The following is a 23,196-nucleotide window of genomic DNA, read 5'->3' as shown; positions in this document are numbered from 1 at the left end:
TAATACCTTATTAATATGTATGAAAATAAGATATTTTCTGATGTGTATAACGACATTGTGTCAGCTGTGGAATGTTATGTCTCTTATCTCCTTCTTGTGCTGTAAATTGTTGAATGAATTATTCTTAATATTTCGGAGAGTTTATATAATTTTTTATGAAAATAACACTAAAAACATGTGAATAACGCGTAAATATAAGCAACGTGGAGAATTAGATATAACAGAAAATCATGCAATTTGCTTAATAAACAAATACATGAAGTACTTCTTAACTAAATCACATTAATAAAATATAAAGGAAGTTAAGAATGAAAAAACAGAGATAAACAAATGAACGAAAACATCAAACAATAGTTAAGAACGTTATTGTGATGTACAGTGATGTACAGTGATGTACAGTGATGTACAGTGATGTACAGCGATGTACAGCGATGTACAGCGATGTACAGCGATTTACAGTGATGTACAGTGATGTACAGTGATGTACAGTGATGTACAGGGATGTACAGCGATGTACAGTGATGTACAGTGATGTACAGCGATGTACAGTGATGTACAGTGATATACAGTGATGTAGTGATATACAGTGATGTACAGTGATGTACAGTGATATACAGTGATGTACAGTGATGTACAGTGATGTACAGTGATGTACAGTGATGTACAGTGATGTACAGTGATGTACAGTGATGTACAGTGATGTACAGCGATGTACAGTGATATACAGTGATGTACAGTGATGTACAGTGATGTACAGTGATGTTCAGTGATGTACAGTGATGTACAGCGATGTACAGTGATATACAGTGATGTACAGTAATGTACAGTGATGTACAGTGATGTACAGTGATGTACAGTGATACACAGTGATGTACAGTGATGTTCAGTGATGTACAGTGATGTACAGTGATGTACAGTGATGTACAGTGATGTATAGTGATGTACAGTGATGAACAGTGATGTACAGTGATGTACAGTGATGTACAGTGATATACAGTGATGTACAGTGATGTACAGTGATATACAGTGATGCACAGTGATGTACAGTGATACACAGTGATGTACAGTGATGTACAGTGATGTACAGTGATGTACAGTGATGTACAGTGATGTACAGTGATGTTCAGTGATGTACAGTGATGTACAGTGATATACAGTGATGTACAGTGATATACAGTGATGTACAGTGATATACAGTGATGTACAGTGATGTACAGTGATGTACAGTGATGTACAGTGATGTACAGTGATGAACAGTGATGTACAGTGATGTACAGTGATGTACAGTGATGTACAGTGATGAACAGTGATGTACAGTGATGTACAGTGATGTACAGTGATATACAGTGATGTACAGTGATATACAGTGATATACAGTGATGTACAGTGATATACAGTGATGTACAGTGATATACAGTGATGTACAGTGATGTGCAGTGATGTACAGTGATGTACAGTGATGTACAGTGATATACAGTGATATACAGTGATGTACAGTGATGTATAGTGATATACAGTGATATACAGTGATATACAGTGATGTACAGTGATGTGCAGTGATATACAGTGATGTACAGTGATATACAGTGATCTAAGGTTGTGTGAACACAATCACAGACACAGCAAAAGTTGGTCCTCACCATGAGCACCATGAACACCATGAGCACCATGAACACCATGAGCACCATGAGCACCATGAGCACCATGAACACCATGAACACCATGAGCACCATGAGCACCATGAACACCATGAGCACCATGAACACCATGAGCACCATGAACACCATGAGCACCATGAACACCATGAGCACCATGAACACCATGAGCACCATGAGCACCATGAACACCATGAACACCATGAACACCATGAACACCATGAGCACCATGAACACCATGAACACCATGAACGCCATGAACGCCATGAACGCCATGAACGTCATGAACGCCATGAACGCCATGAACGCCATGAACGCCATGAGCACCATGAACGCCATGAGCACCATGAACGCCATGAACGCCATGAACACCATGAACACCATGAGCAACATGAACACCATGAACGCCATGAGCACCATGAACACCATGAGCACCATGAACACCATGAGCACCATGAACACCACGAGCACCATGAACACCATGAACACCATGAGCACCATGAACACCATGAACGTCATGAACGCCATGAACGCCATGAACGCCATGAATACCATGAACACCATGAACGTCATGAACGCCATGAACACCATGAACACCATGAGCACCATGAACCCCATGAACACAATGAACACCATGAACGCCATGAACGCAATGAACGCCATGAACGCCATGAACGCCATGAACGCCATGAACGCCATGAACGCCATGAACACCATGAACGCCATGAACGCCATGAACACCATGAACGCCATGAGCACCATGAACACCATGAACACCATGAACATCATGAACGCCATGAACGCCATGAATTCCATGAACACCATGAGCACCATGAACACCATGAACACCATGAACACCATGAGCACCATGAGCACCATGAACACCATGAGCACCATGAACACCATGAGCACCATGAACACCATGAGCACCATGAACACCATGAGCACCATGAACACCATGAGCACCATGAGCACCATGAACACCATGAACACCATGAACACCATGAACACCATGAGCACCATGAGCACCATGAACACCATGAGCACCATGAACACCATGAGCACCATGAACACCATGAGCACCATGAACACCATGAGCACCATGAACACCATGAGCACCATGAGCACCATGAACACCATGAACACCATGAGCACCATGAACACCATGAACACCATGAACACCATGAACACCATGAGCACCATGAACGCCATGAACGCCATGAACGCCATGAACGCCATGAACGCCACGAGCACCATGAACGCCATGAGCACCATGAACACCATGAACGCCATGAACGCCATGAGCACCATGAACACCATGAGCACCATGAACACCATGAGCACCATGAACACCACGAGCACCATGAACACCATGAACACCATGAGCACCATGAACACCATGAACGTCATGAACGCCATGAACGCCATGAACGCCATGAATACCATGAACACCATGAACGTCATGAACGCCATGAACACCATGAACACCATGAGCACCATGAACCCCATGAACACAATGAACACCATGAACGCCATGAACGCCATGAACGCCATGAACGCCATGAACGCCATGAACGCCATGAACGCCATGAACGCCATGAACACCATGAACGCCATGAACGCCATGAACACCATGAACACCATGAACGCCATGAGCACCATGAACACCATTAACACCATGAACGTCATGAACGCCATGAACGCCATGAACACCATAAACACCATGAACGCCATGAGCACCATGAACACCATGAACACCATGAACGTCATGAACGCCATGAACGCCATGAATTCCATGAACACCATGAGCACCATGAACACCATGAACAACATGAACACCATGAACGCCATGAACACCATGAGCACCATGAACACCATGAACGCCATGAACGCCATGAACACCATGAACACCATGAACGCCATGAACGCCATGAACGCCATGAACACCATGAACGCCATGAACGCCATGAACACCATGAACACCATGAACACCATGAGCACCATGAACGCCATGAACACCATGAACACCATGAACGCCATGAACACCATGAACACCATGAACGCCATGAACACCATGAACACCATGAACACCATGAGCACCATGAACGCCATGAACACCATGAACACCATGAACGCCATGAACACCATGAACACCATGAACGCCATGAACACCATGAACACCATGAGCACCATGAACACCATGAACGCCATGAACGCCATGAACACCATGAACACCATGAACGCCATGAACGCCATGAACACCATGAACACCATGAACGCCATGAACACCATGAACACCATGAACACCATGAACGCCATGAACGCCATGAACACCATGAACTCCATGAGCACCATGAGCACCATGAACACCATGAACACCATGAACACCATGAACACCATGAACGCCATGAACACCATGAGCACCATGAACACCATGAACACCATGAACGCCATGAACGCCATGAGCACCATGAACACCATGAACACCATGAACACCATCAGCACCATGAACACCATGAACACCATCAGCACCATGAGCACCATGAACACCATGAACGCCATGAACACCATGAGCACCATGAACACCATCAGCACCATGAGCACCATGAGCACCATCAACACCATGAGCACCATGAACACCATCAGTACCATGAACACCATGAACACCATAAACACCATGAACACCATGAACACCATGAACACCATGAGCACCATGAACACCATGAACACCATCAGCACCATGAACACCATGAACGCCATGAACACCATGAGCACCATGAACGCCATGAACGCCATGAGCGCCATGAGCACCATGAACACCATGAACACCATAAACACCATGACCACCATGAACGCCATGAACGCCATGAACGCCATGAACACCATGAACACCAGTGTTCGCATCGCTATTGGGCCGTGCGGACGTGCTGCGCAGTAGCTCCTGATTGAGTTGGCTTTTGTGCAGTGTTGACGTGTACTTGGCTCTGTGAAGACCTGTTTGCGCGCTCTCTAGAATTGAAGCAAGATGCCCTCCATCGAGCAACTTTACCAACAGCTTAAGGAAGAATTGAGGTTGGCGAATATGGAAATTTGGCGACTGACCGAGGAAAACAAGAAGATTCGTAGTAGTCCTCCTGTTTTGAGTCCTCAGGTCAAGAAGGGAAACTGGTCAGTGGCTGGACAGCAGGGAAAGAAGTTGACGATCAAGAAGACTAATGGAAAGGTAGAAACGATGAAGAAGAAAGAGACTGCCGTGGAAACTGTTGTGGAAATATCTAATACATTCTCAGTGCTACCCGACGAATGTGAGTCGACTACTGGGAACATCACGACGAAAGACATTAAGGAAGGTACGAATATTGTTGTTGTTGGGGATAGCCAAGTTAGGTATATGGATAGGGCGTTCTGCTTGAAGGACAGGAGTAGGAGACGGAGAGTTTGCTTTCCTGGGGCTGTGATGGAGGATATTGTTAGCCGTCTGGATGACATCATGAGAGGTAATGGGAGCAATCCTATTATCTGTCTCAGTGCTGGAGGCAACGATGTTGGCAGACGTAGGAGTGAGGACCTGATTAGCAGGTATAGGTCAGCAATAGAAATAATTAGAAGTAAGGGTGGGAACCCTCTCATATGTGGTATTTTGCCAAGGAGGGGAGTTGGAAATGAATGGTTGTCCAGGGCAATTGGTGTCAATTGCTGGCTGGACAAATACTGTAAGGAAAATGCGGTAACATTCATTGACAACTGGGACCTCTTCTATGGCAGAAATAACATGTATGCTAGGGATGGGGTTCACTTATCTAGGTGTGGGGTGGGAGCACTGGCAACTGCAGTGGAGGGAGCAGTTAGGACTTTAAACTAGGAATAGTTAGTGGTATGGGTTTTGGCAGGAAAACAGTTAAGTCCCAGTGTAGTAATATTACGAGTTCTAGGGGAACTAGTAATAATAAGAACGAGATAGATATTGAAAAGCCAGGGACCTTGGGTGATAAGGACAGTAATAGGTTTAGTAGAAAAATAGAAATGAGCAGGAAGGGTAAAGAGAAAGGAGAGTCTTTCAATGTTTATTATGCTAATTGCCGTAGTGCATCTGCTAGAAAAATGACAGGATGGATAATGAGAACCTTCAAAACTAGGGAGGCCAAGCCCATGATGACACTCTTCAGGTCACTTGTTCTATCTAGGCTGGAATATTGCTGCACTCTAACAGCACCTTTCAAGGCAGGTGAAATTGCCGACCTAGAAAATGTACAGAGAACTTTCACGGCGCGCATAACGGAGATAAAACACCTCAATTACTGGGAGCGCTTGAGGTTTCTAAACCTGTATTCCCTGGAACGCAGGAGGGAGAGATACATGATTATATACACCTGGAAAATCCTAGAGGGACTAGTACCGAACTTGCACACGAAAATCACTCACTACGAAAGCAAAAGACTTGGCAGACGATGCACCATCCCCCCAATGAAAAGCAGGGGTGTCACTAGCACGTTAAGAGACCATACAATAAGTGTCAGGGGCCCGAGACTGTTCAACTGCCTCCCAGCACACATAAGGGGGATTACCAACAGACCCCTGGCAGTCTTCAAGCTGGCACTGGACAAGCACCTTAAGTCAGTTCCTGATCAGCCGGGCTGTGGCTCGTACGTTGGTTTGCGTGCAGCCAGCAGCAACAGCCTGGTTGATCAGGCGCTGATCCACCAGGAGGCCTGGTCACAGACCGGGCCGCGGGGGCGTTGACCCCCGAAACTCTCTCCAGGTAAACTCCAGTGCTAGGAATAAGATGGACGAGTTGAGATTAGTTGCTAGTGTAGGTAACATTGATGTATTTGCCTTAACTGAGACGTGGTTTAATTCAAAAAGTCGGGACATGCCTGCGGAATGTCATATTCAGGGTTTTAAATTGTTCCAAGAAGATAGAAGTATTGGGAGGGGGGGGGTGGGGTGGCATTGTATGTCCGAGATCGCTTGAACTGTTGCATAAAAACGGGTATTAAGTCTGAAGTAACACATACAGAGTCTGGATAGAATTTTCAGAGGGGCATGAAAAGTTAATTTTAGGTGTGATATACCGTCCTCCAAATTTAGATAGGGACCAAGGGAAACTACTATGGGAGGAAATTGTTAAGGCCACAAGGCACGATAATGTAGTAATTCTAGGAGACTTTAACTTTAGTCATGTTGATTGGAATTTCTTGACTGGGAATTTAGAATCATACGACTTCTTAGAAGTATTTCAGGATTGTTTTTTGAAGCAGTTTGTGACAGAACCTACAAGGGGTAATAACCTGCTTGACTTAGTTATGGCAAACAATGAATCCCTTGTTAATAATTTAGAAATTTCAGAGGAACTGGGTGCTAGCGACCACAAATCAATTACATTTAGCATTGAATGGAAGTACGATAGTAGCGATAACTCAGTAACAGTCCCAGATTTTCGCTTAGCAGATTACGATGGGCTTAGAGAACACTTGTTATCTGTTGACTGGGGTAACGAAGAGAGCTATCAATATGACAGTTTTCTGAACACTATACATGCTGCTCAAAGAGCGTTTATCCCATATAAAGAAATTAGATCAAATAGAAATGACCCAAAATGGATGAATAATAGGCTCAAGTATCTACTAGGGCATAAGAAAGGAATTTATAGGCGTATCAAAAGAGGTGAGGGTCATCTTATGAATCAGTATATTGACATTAAGAGGGACATTAAAAAGGGGATAAGAAAAGCTAAAAGGGACTATGAAATTAAAGTTGCTAGGGATTCTAAAACTAACCCAAAAAGTTTTTTCCAGGTCTATAGAACAAAAGTTAGAGATAAGATAGGTCCCCTTAAAAATAACTATGGGCATCTTACTGACAAAGAGAATGAAATGTGCTTGATTTTAAATAATTATTTTCTCTCAGTTTTTACACAGGAAGACACTAACAATATTCCAGTAATTAATTTTTACAGTGGGCTAGAAGAAGATAAATTATGTAACATCACAGTCACTAGTGAGATGGTTGTGAAGCAGATAGACAGACTGAAGCAAAATAAGTCGCCGGGTCCTGATGAGGTTTTTTCAAGGGTTCTTAAGGAATGCAAAATGGAACTCTGTGAACCATTAACTAATATTTTTAATTTATCTCTTCAAACAGGTGTAGTGTCTGATATGTGGAAGATGGCTAATGTAATTCCTATTTTTAAAACAGGGGACAAGTCGTTACCGTCAAATTACCGCCCAATAAGCCTGACCTCAATTGTAGGCAAATTACTAGAGTCAATTATAGCTGAGATTATAAGAAGCCATCTCGATAAGCATAGCTTGATTAATGATACTCAGCATGGATTCACAAGAGGCCGGTCTTGTCTAACTAATTTATTAACTTTCTTCAGTAAAGCTTTTGAGGCTGTTGACCACAATAAAGAATTTGATATTATTTACTTAGATTTTAGTAAGGCTTTTGATAGAGTTTCGCACCATAGACTGTTAAAGACAGTGGCAGCTCATGGCATTGGGGGAAAAGTGCTCTCGTGGATCGAGTCATGGCTCACTGACAGGAAGCAGAGAGTGTCCATAAATGGGGTTAAATCCGAGTGGGGATCTGTAACAAGTGGCGTTCCACAGGGATCAGTCTTGGGCCCGTTGTTGTTTATAATATATATCAATGATCTTGACGAGGGAATTACTAGTGATATGAGCAAATTCGCCGATGACACAAAGATAGGTAGGATAATTGATTCAAACGTAGATGTTATGGAACTTCAGGAGGATTTAAACAAACTCTATTCTTGGTCAGAAAAGTGGCAGATGCAGTTCAATGTAGATAAATGCAAGGTTCTGAAGCTCTGGAGTGCCCATAACCCTAGTACTTATAAGTTAAATGATGTAGAACTTAGCCATACAGATTGCGAAAAGGACTTGGGGGTTATGGTGAGCAGCAACCTTAAACCAAGACAGCAATGCCTAAGCGTACGTAATAAGGCAAATAGATTACTGGGATTTATATCAAGAAGTGTAAGCAACAGAAGTCCAGAGGTCATACTGCAGCTTTATACATCATTAGTAAGGCCTCACCTAGATTATGCAGCTCAGTTCTGGTCTCCGTATTACAAAATGGATATAAATTCGTTAGAAAACATTCAGCGTAGGATGACTAAATTAATACATAGCATTAGAAATCTTCCTTATGAAGAAAGATTGAAGACTCTTAAGTTACATTCACTTGTTAGACGAAGAATGAGGGGAGACCTGATCGAAGTGTATAAGTGGAAGATAGGTATTAATAAAGGGGATTTTAGTAAGGCATTTGATAGAGTTCCGCACCAAAGACTGTTGAAGAAAGTAGCAGCTCATGGCATTGGGGGAAGAGTGCTCTCGTGGATCGAATCATGGCTCACAGACAGGAAGCAGAGAGTGTCCATAAATGGGGTTAAATCCGAGTGGGGATCAGTAACAAGTGGCGTTCCACAGGGATCAGTCTTGGGCCCGTTGTTGTTTATAATATATATCAATGATCTTGATGAAGGAATTACTAGTGATATGAGCAAATTCGCCGATGACACGAAGATAGGTAGGATAATTGATTCAAACGTAGATGTTAGGGAACTTCAGGAGGATTTAGAAGTGTAAGCAACAGAAGTCCAGAGGTCATACTGCAGCTTTATACATCATTAGTAAGGCCTCACCTAGATTATGCAGCTCAATTCTGGTCTCCATATTACAGAATGCACATAAATTCGTTAGAAAACATTCAGCGTAGGATGACTAAATTAATACATAGCATTAGAAATCTTCCTTATGAAGAAAGATTGAAGACTCTTAAGTTACATTCACTTGTTAGACGAAGAATGAGGGGAGACCTCATCGAAGTGTATAAGTGGAAGATAGGTATTAATAAAGGGGATATTAACAAGGTCTTGAGGATATCTCTCCAAGAGAGAACCCGCAGTAATGGATTTAAATTGGATAAGTTTAGATTTAGAAAGGACATAGGAAAGTATTGGTTTGGAAATAGGGTAGTTGATGAGTGGAACATTCTACCTAGTTGGGTTATTGAGGCTAGGACTTTGGGTAGTTTCAAATTTAGGTTGGATAAGCACATGAGTGGGAGGGGTTGGATTTGAGAGGGACTTGCACATCGGAGCTTGTTTCTTGGGTGGCATTGAAAATTGGGTTGGTCAAATGTTTGTTAGTGGGATGAATTGTAAAGGACCTGCCTAGTATGGGCCAGCAGGCCTCCTGCAGTGTTCCTCCTTTCTTATGTTCTTATGTTCTTATGAACGCCATGAATGCCATGAACACCATGAACACCATGAACACCATGAACGCCATGAACGCCATGAACGCCATGAACACCATGAACGCCATGAACACCATGAACACCATGAACACCATGAACACCATGAACACCATGAACACCATGAGCACCATGAACACCATCAGCACCATGAACACCATGAACACCATGAGCACCATGAACACCATAAACACCATGAACGCCATGAATACCATGAACATGAGCACCATGAGCACCATCAACACCATCAGCATCATCACACCATGAGCACCATGAGCACCATGAACACCATGAACACCATGAACACCATGAGCACCATGAGCACCATTAGCACCATGAACACCATGAGCACAATGAGCACCATCAACACCATCAGCACCATCAGCACCATGAACACCATCAGCACCATCACACCATGAGCATCATGAGCACCATGAACACCATGAACACCATGAGCACCATGAGCATCATGAGCACCATGAACACCATGAACACCATGAACACCATGAGCACCATGAACACCATGAACACCATGAACACCATGAGCACCATGAGCACCAGGAACACCATGAGCACCATGAGCACCAACACCATGAGCACCATGAACACCATGGACACCATGAGCACCATGAACACCATGAACACCATGAGCACCATGAACACCATTAACACCATCAACACCATTAACACCATGAGCACCATCAACACCATGAGCACCATGAACACCATGAACACCATGAGCACCATGAGCACCATGAGCACCAACACCTTGAGCACCATGAGCTCCATGAACACCATGAGCACCATGAGCACCATGAGCGCCATGAACACCATGAGCACCATGAGCACCATGAGCACCATGAACACCATGAGCACCATGAGTACCAACACCATGAGCACCATGAGCACCATGAACACCATGAGCACCATGAGTACCAACACCATGAGCACCATGAACACCATGAGCACCATGAAGACCATGAGCACCATGAGCACCATCAGCACCATGAACACCATGAGCACCATGAACACCATCAGCACCATGAACACCATGAGAACCATGAGCACCATGAGCACCATCAGCACCATGAACACCATGAGCACCATCAACACCATGAGCACCATGAGCACCATGAAACACCATGAGCACCATGAGCACCATGAGCACCATCAACACCATGAGCACCATGAGCACCATGAGCACCATGAGCACCATGAACACCATGAACACCATCAGCACCATGAACACCATGAGAACCATGAGCACCATCAGCACCATGAACGCCATGAGCACCATCAACACCATGAGCACCATGAGCACCATGAAACACCATGAGCACCATGAACACCATGAGCACCATCAGCACCATGAACACCATGAACACCATGAACACCATGAACACCATGAACACCATGAGCACCATGAACACCATGAACACCATGAGCACCATGAACACCATGAGCACCATGAACACCATGAGCACCATGAGCACCATGAACACCATGAACACCATGAGCACCATGAACACCATGAGCACCATGAACACCATGAACACCATGAGCACCATGAACACCATGAGCACCATGAACACCATGAACACTATGAGCACCATGAACACCATGAGCACCATGAACACCATGAACACCATGAGCAACATGAACACCATGATCACCATGAACACCATGAACACCATGAGCACCATGAGCACCATGAACACCATGAGCACCATGAACACCATGAACACCATGAACACCATGAACACCATGAACACCATGAGCACCATGAACACCATGAACACCATGAACACCATGAACACCATGAACACCATGAGCACCATGAGCACCATGAACACCATGAGCACCATGAACACCATGAACACCATGAACACCATGAACACCATGAGCACCATGAACACCATGAACACCATGAACACCATGAACACCATGAGCACCATGAACACCATGAACACCATGAACACCATGAACACCATGAACACCATGAACACCATGAACACCATGAGCACCATGAACACCATGAACACCATGAGCACCATGAACACCATGAGCACCATGAACACCATGAACACCATGAACACCATGAACACCATGAGCACCATGAACACCATGAACACCATGAACACCATGAACACCATGAGCACCATGAGCACCATGAACACCATGAGCACCAGACACGAGTATTTTATTTAACATGTCACACAGCCATGTCTCCCGACCAGTGAACCAGGGTTTAACATGTCACACAGCCATGTCTCCCGACCAGTGAACCAGGGTTTAACATGTCACACAGCCATGTCTCCCGACCAGTGAACCAGGGTTTAACATGTCACACAGCCATGTCTCCCGACCAGTGAACCAGGGTTTAACATGTCACACAGCCATGTCTCCCGACCAGTGAACCAGGGTTTAACATGTCACACAGCCATGTCTCCCGACCAGTGAACCATGGTTCAACATGTCACACAGCCATGTCTCCCGACCAGTGAACCAGGGTTTAACATGTCACACAGCCATGTCTCCCGACCAGTGAACCAGGGTTTAACATGTCACACAGCCATGTCTCCCGACCAGTGAACCAGTGTTTAACATGTCACACAGCCATGTCTCCCGACCAGTGAACCAGGGTTTAACATGTCACACAGCCATGTCTCCCGACCAGTGAACCAGTGTTTAACATGTCACACAGCCATGTCTCCCGACCAGTGAACCAGGGTTTAACATGTCACACAGCCATGTCTCCCGACCAGTGAACCAGGGTTTAACATGTCACACAGCCATGTCTCCCGACCAGTGAACCAGGGTTTAACATGTCACACAGCCATGTCTCCCGACCAGTGAACCAGGGTTTAACATGTCACACAGCCATGTCTCCCGACCAGTGAACCAGGGTTTAACTATCAACGGTGTCCCGTCGTTATGCCAGTACCTCAGCCAGCCAATCACAAGGAACCCCTACAAAACTATGATGCGATGTGGTACACTTTTTAAAACAACTTTGGCAGACTTGTCTTCACTGCTGGTCGCTCACGGTTCACCGTGTCTTCTGCTTACATTTACCTCTCTGATCACCGTGTCTTATGCTTGCCTCTGCGTCATTGTACATCGTGTAATTACGGTACACAGTAGGCTATAATATTCTGTAAATACCAGCTTGTTATGGTGAAGGAAATATAATTCTGTTATTCTCTTTTGTCTTGTGCTTGTTCTCAAGTGGTAATCACATTACGGCAAGGTGTGCCAGCCATATCTACACCTGTGTTCGTAATAGATGATAGGAGCCCTTTAGAAGAGGTGCACAATAATCAAGTGTCAATTATTATATTATTATTATTATAATCAAGGGGGAAGCGCTAAACCCGGAGGATTATACAGCGCCTGGGGGGGGGATGTGGAAGGCATTCAGGCTTAATTCGGGGAACTGGAGCACAGATCCAATGTCAATTATTATAATCAAAATACCTTTTTAAGGGGGCTCCTTTTTTTTGGTAAAGAGGCTTTTGGTCTGAGGAATTGAACTTTTGGTTCTGCCTCCGACCAAACCTAATTACCTTTCAATCCCCCTATCCCATCCTCCTTTCCAATTCCTCTTTTCCTCAACCCTCTCCTCTCCCTTTTCAGTTTTCAGCCTTTGGGGTCCTTCCCTCAGGCATTCCTGTTCCTAGGTTGGGGAAGGGGTATCGTTATCCATCACATTCCCCTTGAGGTCCCTGGTGGCGGTGTTTGCAGCGGACTCCTGGTGGCACACGAACATTTCGACGCGTGTCCTTATACATGTGATCCTGTTCACCTAGGAGCAAGTAGGTACCTGGGTGTTAGTTGACTGGTGTGGGTCGCATCCAGGGGGACGAGATTGAGTATCCCAATGTTTATGAATAAGATAATAATAATAATAATAATAATAATTATTATAATCATACAGGAGCGCAAAGCCCATTGGATTACACAGCGCCTCTGGGGGAGGACTGAAGGAACTCCAGCTTAATTCAGGGAACTGGAACACAGATCCAGTTCCCTAGATCAAGAGCCCCTCACCAGCATCAAGGAACCTCCCTTGTGGGGATAAATAAGACAGGCAGTCCTCGATGACACACTGACTTTCTTGGGTTATCCTGGGTGGCTAACCCTACCCCGGGTTATCCTGGGTGGCTAACCCTCCCCCGGGTTATAATGGGTGGCTAACCCTCCCACGGGTTATCCTGGGTGGCTAACCCTCCGCCGGGTTATCCTGGATGGCTAACCCTCCGCCGGGTTATCCTGGATGGCTAACCCTCCCCCGGATTATCCTGGATGGCTAACCCTCCCCCTGGGTTATCCTGGGTGGCTAACCCTCCCCCTGGGTTATCCTGGATGGCTAACCTTCCCCCGGGTTATCCTGGATGGCTAACCCTCCCCCTGGGTTATCCTGGATGGCTAACCCTCCCCCTGGGTTATCCTGGGTGGCTAACCCTTCCCCTGGGTTATCCTGGATGGCTAACCTTCCCCCGGGTTATCCTAGGTGGCTAACCCTCCCCCTGGGTTATCCTAGGTGGCTAAGCCTCCCCCTGGGTTATCCTGGATGGCTAACCCTCCCCCGGGTTATCCTAGGTGGCTAACCCTTCCCCGGGTTATCCTGGATGGCTAACCCTCCCCTTGGGTTATCCTGGATGGCTAACCCTCCCCCTGGGTTATCCTGGGTGACTAACCCTCCCCCTGGGTTATCCTGGGTGGCTAACCCTCCCCCTGGGTTATCCTGGGTGACTAACCCTCCCCCTTGGTTATCCTGGATGGCTAACCCTCCCCCATGGTTATCCTAGGTGGCTAACCCTCCCCCGGGGTTATCCTGGGTGGCTAACCCTCCCCCCGGGTTATCCTGGGTGGCTAACCCTCCCCCTTGGTTATCCTGGGTGGCTAACCCTCCCCCTGGGTTATCGTAGGTGGCTAACCCTCCCCCCGGGTTATCCTGGGTGGCTAACCCTCCGCCTTTGTTATCCTGGATGGCTAACCCTCCCCCAGGGTTATCCTGGGTGGCTAACCCTCCCCCGGGTTATCCTGGATGGCTAACCCTCCCCCGGGTTATCCTGGATGGCTAACCTTCCCTCGGGTTATCCTGGGTGGCTAACCCTCCCCCTGGGTTATCGTGGGTGGCTAACCCTCCCCCGGGTTATCCAAGGTGGCTAACCCTCCCCCTGGGTTATCCTGGATGGCTAACCCTCCCCCTGGGTTATCCTGGGTGGCTAACCCTCCCCCTGGGTTATCCTGGATGGCTAACCTTCCCCCGGGTTATCCTGGATGGCTAACCCTCCCTCTGGGTTATCCTGGATGGCTAACCCTCCCCCTGGGTTATCCTGGGTGGCTAACCCTCCCCCTGGTTTATCCTGGATGGCTAACCTTTCCCCGGGTTATCCTAGGTGGCTAACCCTCCCCCTGGGTTATCCTAGGTGGCTAACCCTCCCCAGGGTTATCCTGGATGGCTAGCCCTCCCCCGGGTTATCCTGCCTGGCTAACCCTCCCCCGGGTTATCCTGGGTGGCTAACCCTCCCCTGGGTTATCCTGGATGGCTAACCCTCCCCCTGGGTTATCCTGGATGGCTAACCCTCCCCCGGGTTATCCTGGTTGGCTAACCCTCCCCCTGGGTTATCCTGGGTGGCTAACCCTCCTCCTGGGTTATCCTGGATGGCTAACCTTCCCCCGGGTTATCCTGGATGGCTAACCCTCCCCCTGGGTTATCCTGGATGGCTAACCTTCCCCCTGGGTTATCCTGGGTGGTTAACCCTCCCCCTGGGTTATCCTGGATGGCTAACCTTCCCCCGGGTTATCCTAGGTGGCTAACCCTCCCCCTGGGTTATCCTAGGTGGCTAACCCTCCCCCTGGGTTATCCTGGATGGCTAACCCTCCTTCGGGTTATCCTAGGTGGCTAACCCTTCCCCGGGTTATCCTGGATGGCTAACCCTCCCCCTGGGTTATCCTGGATGGCTAACCCTCCCCCGGGTTATCCTGGATGGCTAACCCTCCCCCGGGTTATCCTGGATGGCTAACCCTCCCCCGGGTTATCCTGGATGGCTAACCCTCCCCCGGGTTATCCTGGATGGCTAACCCTCCCCCGGGTTATCCTGGATGGCTAACCCTCCCCCTGGGTTATCCTGGGTGACTAACCCTCCCCCGGGTTATCCTGGATGGCTAACCCTCCCCCTGGGTTATCCTGGGTGGCTAACCCTCCCCCTTGGTTATCCTGGATGGCTAACCCTCCCCCCGGGTTATCCTGGATGGCTAACCCTCCCCCTGGGTTATCATGGCTGGCTAACCGTCCCCCTGGGTTATCCTGCCTGGCTAACCCTCTCCCCGGGTTATCCTGGATGGTTAATCCTCCCCCTGGGTTATCCTGGGTGGCTAACCCTCCCCCCGGGTTATCCTGGGTGGCTAACCCTCCCCCCGGGTTATCCTGGGTGGCTAACCCTCCCCCTGGGTTATCCTGGGTGGCTAACCCTCCCCCCGGGTTATCCTGGGTGGCTAACCCTCCCCCTGGGATATCCTGGGTGGCTAACCCTCCCCCTGGGTTATCCTGGGTGGCTAACCCTCCCCCTGGGTTATCCTGGGTGGCTAACCCTCCCCCTGGGTTATCCTGGATGGCTAACCTTCCCCCGGGTTATCCTGGATGGCGAACCTTCCCCCGGGTTATCCTGGATGGCTAACCCTCCCCCTGGGTTATCCTTGGTGGCTAACCCTCCCCCGGGTTATCCTGGGTGGCTAACCTTCCCCCGGGTTATCCTGGATGGCTAACCCTCCCCCTGGGTTATCCTGGATGGCTAACCCTCCCCCTGGGTTATCCTGGGTGGCTAACCCTTCCCCTTGGTTATCCTTGGTGGCTAACCCTCCCCCGGGTTATCCTAGGTGGCTAAGCCTCCCCCTGGGTTATCCTGGATGGCTAACCCTCCCCCGGGTTATCCTAGGTGGCTAACCCTTCCCCGGGTTATCCTGGATGGCTAACCCTCCCCCTGGGTTATCCTGGATGGCTAACCCTCCCCCGGGTTATCCTGGGTGGCTAACCCTCCCCCTGGGTTATCCTGGGTGGCTAACCCTCCCCCTTGGTTATCCTGGATGGCTAACCCTCCCCCTTGGTTATCCTAGGTGGCTAACCCTCCCCCGGGTTATCCTGGGTGGCTAACCCTCCCCCCGGGTTATCCTGGGTGGCTAGCCCTCCCCCTTGGTTATCCTGGGTGGCTAACCCTCCCCCTGGGTTATCCTAGGTGGCTAACCCTCCCCCCGGGTTATCCTGGGTGGCTAACCCTCCCCCTTTGTTATCCTGGATGGCTAACCCTCCCCCCGGGTTATCCTGGGTAGCTAACCCTGCCCCGGGTTATCCTGGATGGCTAACCCTCCCCCGGGTTATCCTGGATGGCTAACCTTCCCTCGGGTTATCCTGGGTGGCTAACCCTCCCCCTGGGTTATCCTGGGTGGCTAACCCTCCCCCGGGTTATCCTAGGTGGCTAACCCTCCCCCTGGGTTATCCTGGGTGGCTAACCCTCCCCCTGGGTTATCCTGGATGGCTAAGCATCCCCCGGGTTATCCTGGATGGCTAACCCTCCCCCTGGGTTATCCTGGATGGCTAACCCTCCCCCTGGGTTATCCTAGGTGGCTAACCCTCCCCCTGGTTTATCCTGGATGGCTAACCTCCCCCAGTGTTATCCTAGGTGGCTAACCCTCCCCCTGTGTTATCCTAGGTGGCTAACCCTCCCCCTGTGTTATCCTAGGTGGCTAACCCTCCCCCTGTGTTATCCTAGGTGGCTAACCCTCCCCCTGGGTTATCCTGGGTGGCTAACCCTCCCCCTGGGTTATCCTGGATGGCTAACCCTCCCCCTTGGTTATCCTAGGTGGCTAACCCTCCCCCGGGTTATCCTGGGTGGCTAACCCTCCCCCTTGGTTATCCTAGGTGGCTAACCCTCCCCTTGGTTATCCTGGGTGGCTAACCCTCCCCCTGTGTTATCCTAGGTGGCTAACCCTCTCCCTGGGTTATCCTGGGTGGCTAACCCTCCCCCTGTGTTATCCTAGGTGGTTAACCCTCCCCCCGGGTTATCCTGGGTAGCTAACCCTGCCCCGGGTTATCCTGGATGGCTAACCCTCCCCCGGGTTATCCTGGATGGCTAACCTTCCCTCGGGTTATCCTGGGTGGCTAACCCTCCCCCTGGGTTATCCTGGGTGGCTAACCCTCCCCCGGGTTATCCTAGGTGGCTAACCCTCCCCCTGTGTTATCCTGGGTGGCTAACCCTCCCCCTGGGTTATCCTGGATGGCTAACCTTCCCCCGGGTTATCCTGGATGGCTAACCCTCCCCCTGGGTTATCCTGGATGGCTAACCCTCCCCCTGGGTTATCCTGGGTGGCTAACCCTCCCACTGGTTTATCCTGGATGGCTAACCTTCCCCCGGGTTATCCTAGGTGGCTAACCCTCCCCCTGGGTTATCCTAGGTGGCTAACCCTCCCCCTGGGTTATCCTGGATGGCTAACCCTCCCCCGGGTTATCCTGGATGGCTAACCCTCCCCCGGATTATCCTGGATGGCTAACCCTCCCCCTGGGTTATCCTGGATGGCTAACCCTCCCCCTGGGTTATCCTGGATGGCTAACCCTCCCCCGGGTTATCCTGGATGGCTAACCCTCCCCCTGGGTTATCCTGGATGGCTAACCCTCCCCCTGGGTTATCCTGGATGGCTAACCCTCCCCCTGGGTTATCCTGGATGGCTAACCCTCCCCCTGGGTTATCCTGGATGGCTAACCCTCCCCCTGGGTTATCCTGGGTGGTTAACCCTCCCCCTGGGTTATCCTGGATGGCTAACCATCCCCCGGGTTATCCTAGGTGGCTAACCCTCCCCCTGTGTTATCCTAGGTGGCTAACCCTCCCCCTGTGTTATCCTGGATGGCTATCCTCGGGTTATCCTATGGCTAACCCTCCCCCGGGTTATCCTGGATGGCTAACCCTCCCCCTGGGTTATCCTGGATGGCTAACCCTCCCCCTGGGTTATCCTGGATGGCTAACCCTCCCCCGGGTTATCCTGGATGGCTAACCCTCCCCCGGGTTATCCTGGATGGCTAACCCTCCCCCGGGTTATCCTGGATGGCTAACCCTCCCCCGGGTTATCCTGGATGGCTAACCCTCCCCCTGGGTTATCCTGCCTGGCTAACCCTCCCCCGGGTTATCCTGGATGGTTAATCCTCCCCCTGGGTTATCATGGCTGGCTAACCGTCCCCCCGGGTTATCCTGTATGGCTAACCCTCCCCCCGGATTATCCTGGATGGCTAACTCTCCCCCTGGGTTATCATGGCTGGCTAACCGTCCCCCCGGGTTATCCTGTATGGCTAACCCTCCCCCTGTGTTATCCTAGGTGGCTAACCCTCCCCCTGGGTTATCCTGGGTGGCTAACCCTCCCCCTGGGTTATCCTAGGTGGCTAACCCTCCCCCTGTGTTATCCTAGGTGGCTAACCCTCCCCCTGTGTTATCCTAGGTGGCTAACCCTCCCCCTGTGTTATCCTAGGTGGCTAACCCTCCCCCTGTGTTATCCTAGGTGGCTAACCCTCCCCCGGGTTATCCTGGATGGCTAACCTTCCCCCGGGTTATCCTGGATGTCTAACCCTCCCCCTGGGTTTTCTTGGGTGACTACCCCGTCCCCGGGTTATCCTGGTTGTCTAACCCTCCCCTTGGGTTATCCTGGATGGCTAACCCTCCCCCTGGGTTATCCTTGGTGGCTAACCCTCCCCCGGGTTATCCTGGATGGCTAACCCTTCCCCTGGGTTATCCTGGGTGGCTAACCCTCCCCCTGTGTTATCCTAGGTGGCTAACCCTCCCCCTGGGTTATCCTGGGTGGCTAACCCTCCCCCTGGGTTATCCTAGGTGGCTAACCCTCCCCCTGGGTTATCCTGGGTGGCTAACCCTCCCCCTGTGTTATCCTAGGTGGCTAACCCTCCCCCTGGGTTATCCTTGGTGGCTAACCCTCCGGGGGTTAAAAATCTGAAGAAAATCTTATAAGACTTTTAGTTTCCTGTTCTTTCACTTCTGATAATTTCTTATCGATCTTTTATCTCTATAAACAATGGTTTTTTTTACATAACATTTAAAAATGCGTCACAATAATAATTGTCTTCGTTATTGCGGTCAACACATGACAGATATTTAAGCCACTGTAATCTGCAGAATAAAAATTTGGCAGATTAAATTATTCTTACTAATATGACTCACGAAATCGTAGTGACACGATTACAAACAAACCATGCCACGGGCGGGATTTGAACTCGCGGTCAGAGAGTCTCAGAACTCCAGACGGTCTGGAGTTTTGAGACTCTCTGACTGCGGGTTTAAATCCCGCCCGTGGTATTGTTTATTCTTGCTAATCAAAGTTCCTTTCAAACTCGAGTGATGATAGATCACTCAAGACAAAGTCTTCCACAGTGTCCAGACAATTAACAAGTGTTTGTTTAGCAGAAGCAACTCAGGCAGGTAGTTTCCTCTCGTTGGTTCCCTCACAAACTTTAAGAACAAAAGTAGTCGTGAGTTACCTCCAGGAAAATATTTAACTAGATTCCTAACAAAAAGAATAAAGTCAGTTTTAAACTATAAATAAAACACCCTTGAATTAGTACATTATCGCGCCTTGAAGCCTTAACTATTTACTACAAATGGAGTCTTCCTTGTTCGATATATCACTGCTGAAATTAACTTCACAAGTATCTCGAGAAATTCTAGCCAGACTGCGTTCCTTCGGTCTTCATTCTATTATTACTCAGTAATTCAACTTTTCTGGGACGTACAGCGTCAGCCCCTCGACCCATTGCTTATTTCTATCAACAAGTTGCAACTTAAGGGCTGTTGTTTTTAATACCACTAGTGTGTTTATGGTGTTTATGGTGGTAAACAAGTGTGATGTCTGTGACAGTGTTATTCTTGTCTTAACTTTCACTTACTTTCTTCATTTGTTTTACTTTCTTATTGTTTTGATTCTGTTACGAAATAATTCATATTTGCAAGTTTATTAATTAAACTAAATGATTTAGTGTTATCTTTAATTCTCCACGTTGCTTGTACTTACGTGTTATTTACATGTTATTTCTTCCTATTCTTTACATGCAAATTGAAATGAATTCTCCAGAGTATTAAGAATAATTCAGTCAATTTACATCACAACGAGATATGTTATTTCTTAACACATCATCCAATGCTGATACTATATACAGTTATAGGAAGATATTTGTATTAGAAAGTACTAAGTATGAGAAACTTGGACAAGAAAAGCTACAGCCCGTACAGGACTCGAACCTGCGACCTCCTCGGCGTCAAGGGTCGAGGCGCTCTACCAACTGAGCTAGCGGACATGTTGCCCAGTGTTACTATAATGTGTCTGATATACTAAAATATTGTACACTCGACACTTTTATTGAAAATATTAGTAATAAGACACCAAACTGGATAGTAAAAGTGGCAAGAGCTGACCAACACAAGAGCTGACCAACACAAGAGCTGACCAACACAAGAGCTGACCAACACAAGGACTGACCAACACAAGGACTGACCAACACAAGGACTGACCAACACAAGGACTGACCAACACAAGGACTGACCAACACAAGAACTGACCAACACAAGAACTGACCAACACAAGAACTGACCAACACAAGAACTGACCAACACAAGGACTGACCAACACAAGGACAGACTGTTGCGTACAGGGTCACTACTTAAGCCTGTTTAGCACTTTCTTGCAACAAATAAACAGGACTGAATATCCTGTTCTAGATAAAATCATTCAAGGTTTCAGTAGTAAACAATCACAACGTTTCTTTCCGTTTTTTTATTAAGTTTCTTAATAAACCATAGAAGGGTTTTATATTAACTTTTAAAAAGGTCGCACCATAAAACAGTACTCATGAAATTTGCACTTAAGTTCACTTAAAAGATAATACACAGTATTATCTTGATTATAGTACTGAACGGCTCTAGTATCATAACACCTTCTCTTCACATAATAACACTTTACTTAACTCAATCTAAATGAGACAGAAGACGTAACACTTCAATAATAATTCACTCTTATTCAACTTTCATAATATACTAAGTGAGATTAGGAATATTTTACACTTAAAGGAATTTTGAGGCGAGTCTGTCTCCCATGACTTTCACCGTCCTCTTTGAACCAATACTGCTTAAATTCACTCCTAGCAGAGCTAGGGACAATCACCAGCGTCTCCAAAACAGCAACACACACTTCGTCCGAGACGTTTCTGTCAGATACCGTCCGAGGTACTGTAGGGTCACTAGGGAACCTCATGTGGGACCAGAAGTTTAAATCCAGGAATCAGGGAGCTTCCCTCACGAGAGGTGAGGAAGGTAAGAACTGAACTCTGTGAGGCTTTACCAGCCCACTTTGTCTCGGTCGGAGCAGGTGTCGAGCAGCTCAAAACACCTACTGGTGCTTGGCCAGGTCACCAGCAGGGGTCGAGCAGCTCAAAACACCTACTGGTGCTTGGCCAGGTCACCAGCAGTTGACACTAATTAAATGACCTACCTAAATACAAAGCTAAGTAATACGACCAGATAATATTATAAAGTCGAGTAAATCCATTTTAGCTACTAACGGAATTACTCCTGAATATAATGTTCAGTGAAATAGCAAAAATAACATGTAATAGTATACCATTGTGATAATAGTGGTGGTGGTGGTGATGATGGTGGTGGTGGTGATGGTGGTGGTGGTGGTGATGATGATGGTGGTGGTGATGGTGGTGGTGATGGTAGTGGTGGTTTTGTTACAAAAAACGCGATTCTAAAAGCTTAGAGATCTCCAGTGAATACTAGAAAGGACTGCCCTCCTAGCATCCAGCCTGTTACTGGGTTTTCGTAACAAGTAGTCAGTATCCTTGTCCAATTATCCATTATAAATCAGTATGGTTCAATCGTGCTTTAGGATTACAACTGGTAGGCTACTAACTAGAGAAATTAAAATTTAATAAATTTATTAAGTCTAGAGGTATATTATCAAAGTAAATTAAATCACAGCAATTAAAATAAAATCAATCTCTCGAGTTCAATATTATTGTGCTGAAAGCACATATCACATTTATAATTCTTAAGTACCGTCAGGTACATTAACATTTAATAAGATATTACAAATATGTACAAGTAAGTGTGTATGCGTGTAAGTGCTCTTAAGTAGTTAGCTATGTCTCAAGACTCGAATAAGACTTAAACAAGTGACTGACAAAGTCCTCAAATAAACTAACTTC

This window comes from Cherax quadricarinatus, chromosome 3 (genome assembly GCF_038502225.1).
Source record: "Cherax quadricarinatus isolate ZL_2023a chromosome 3, ASM3850222v1, whole genome shotgun sequence".
Lineage (NCBI taxonomy): Eukaryota > Metazoa > Arthropoda > Malacostraca > Decapoda > Parastacidae > Cherax > Cherax quadricarinatus.
The sequence above is the reverse complement of the archived record's forward strand: the minus strand, read 5'-3'. Positions refer to the sequence as shown.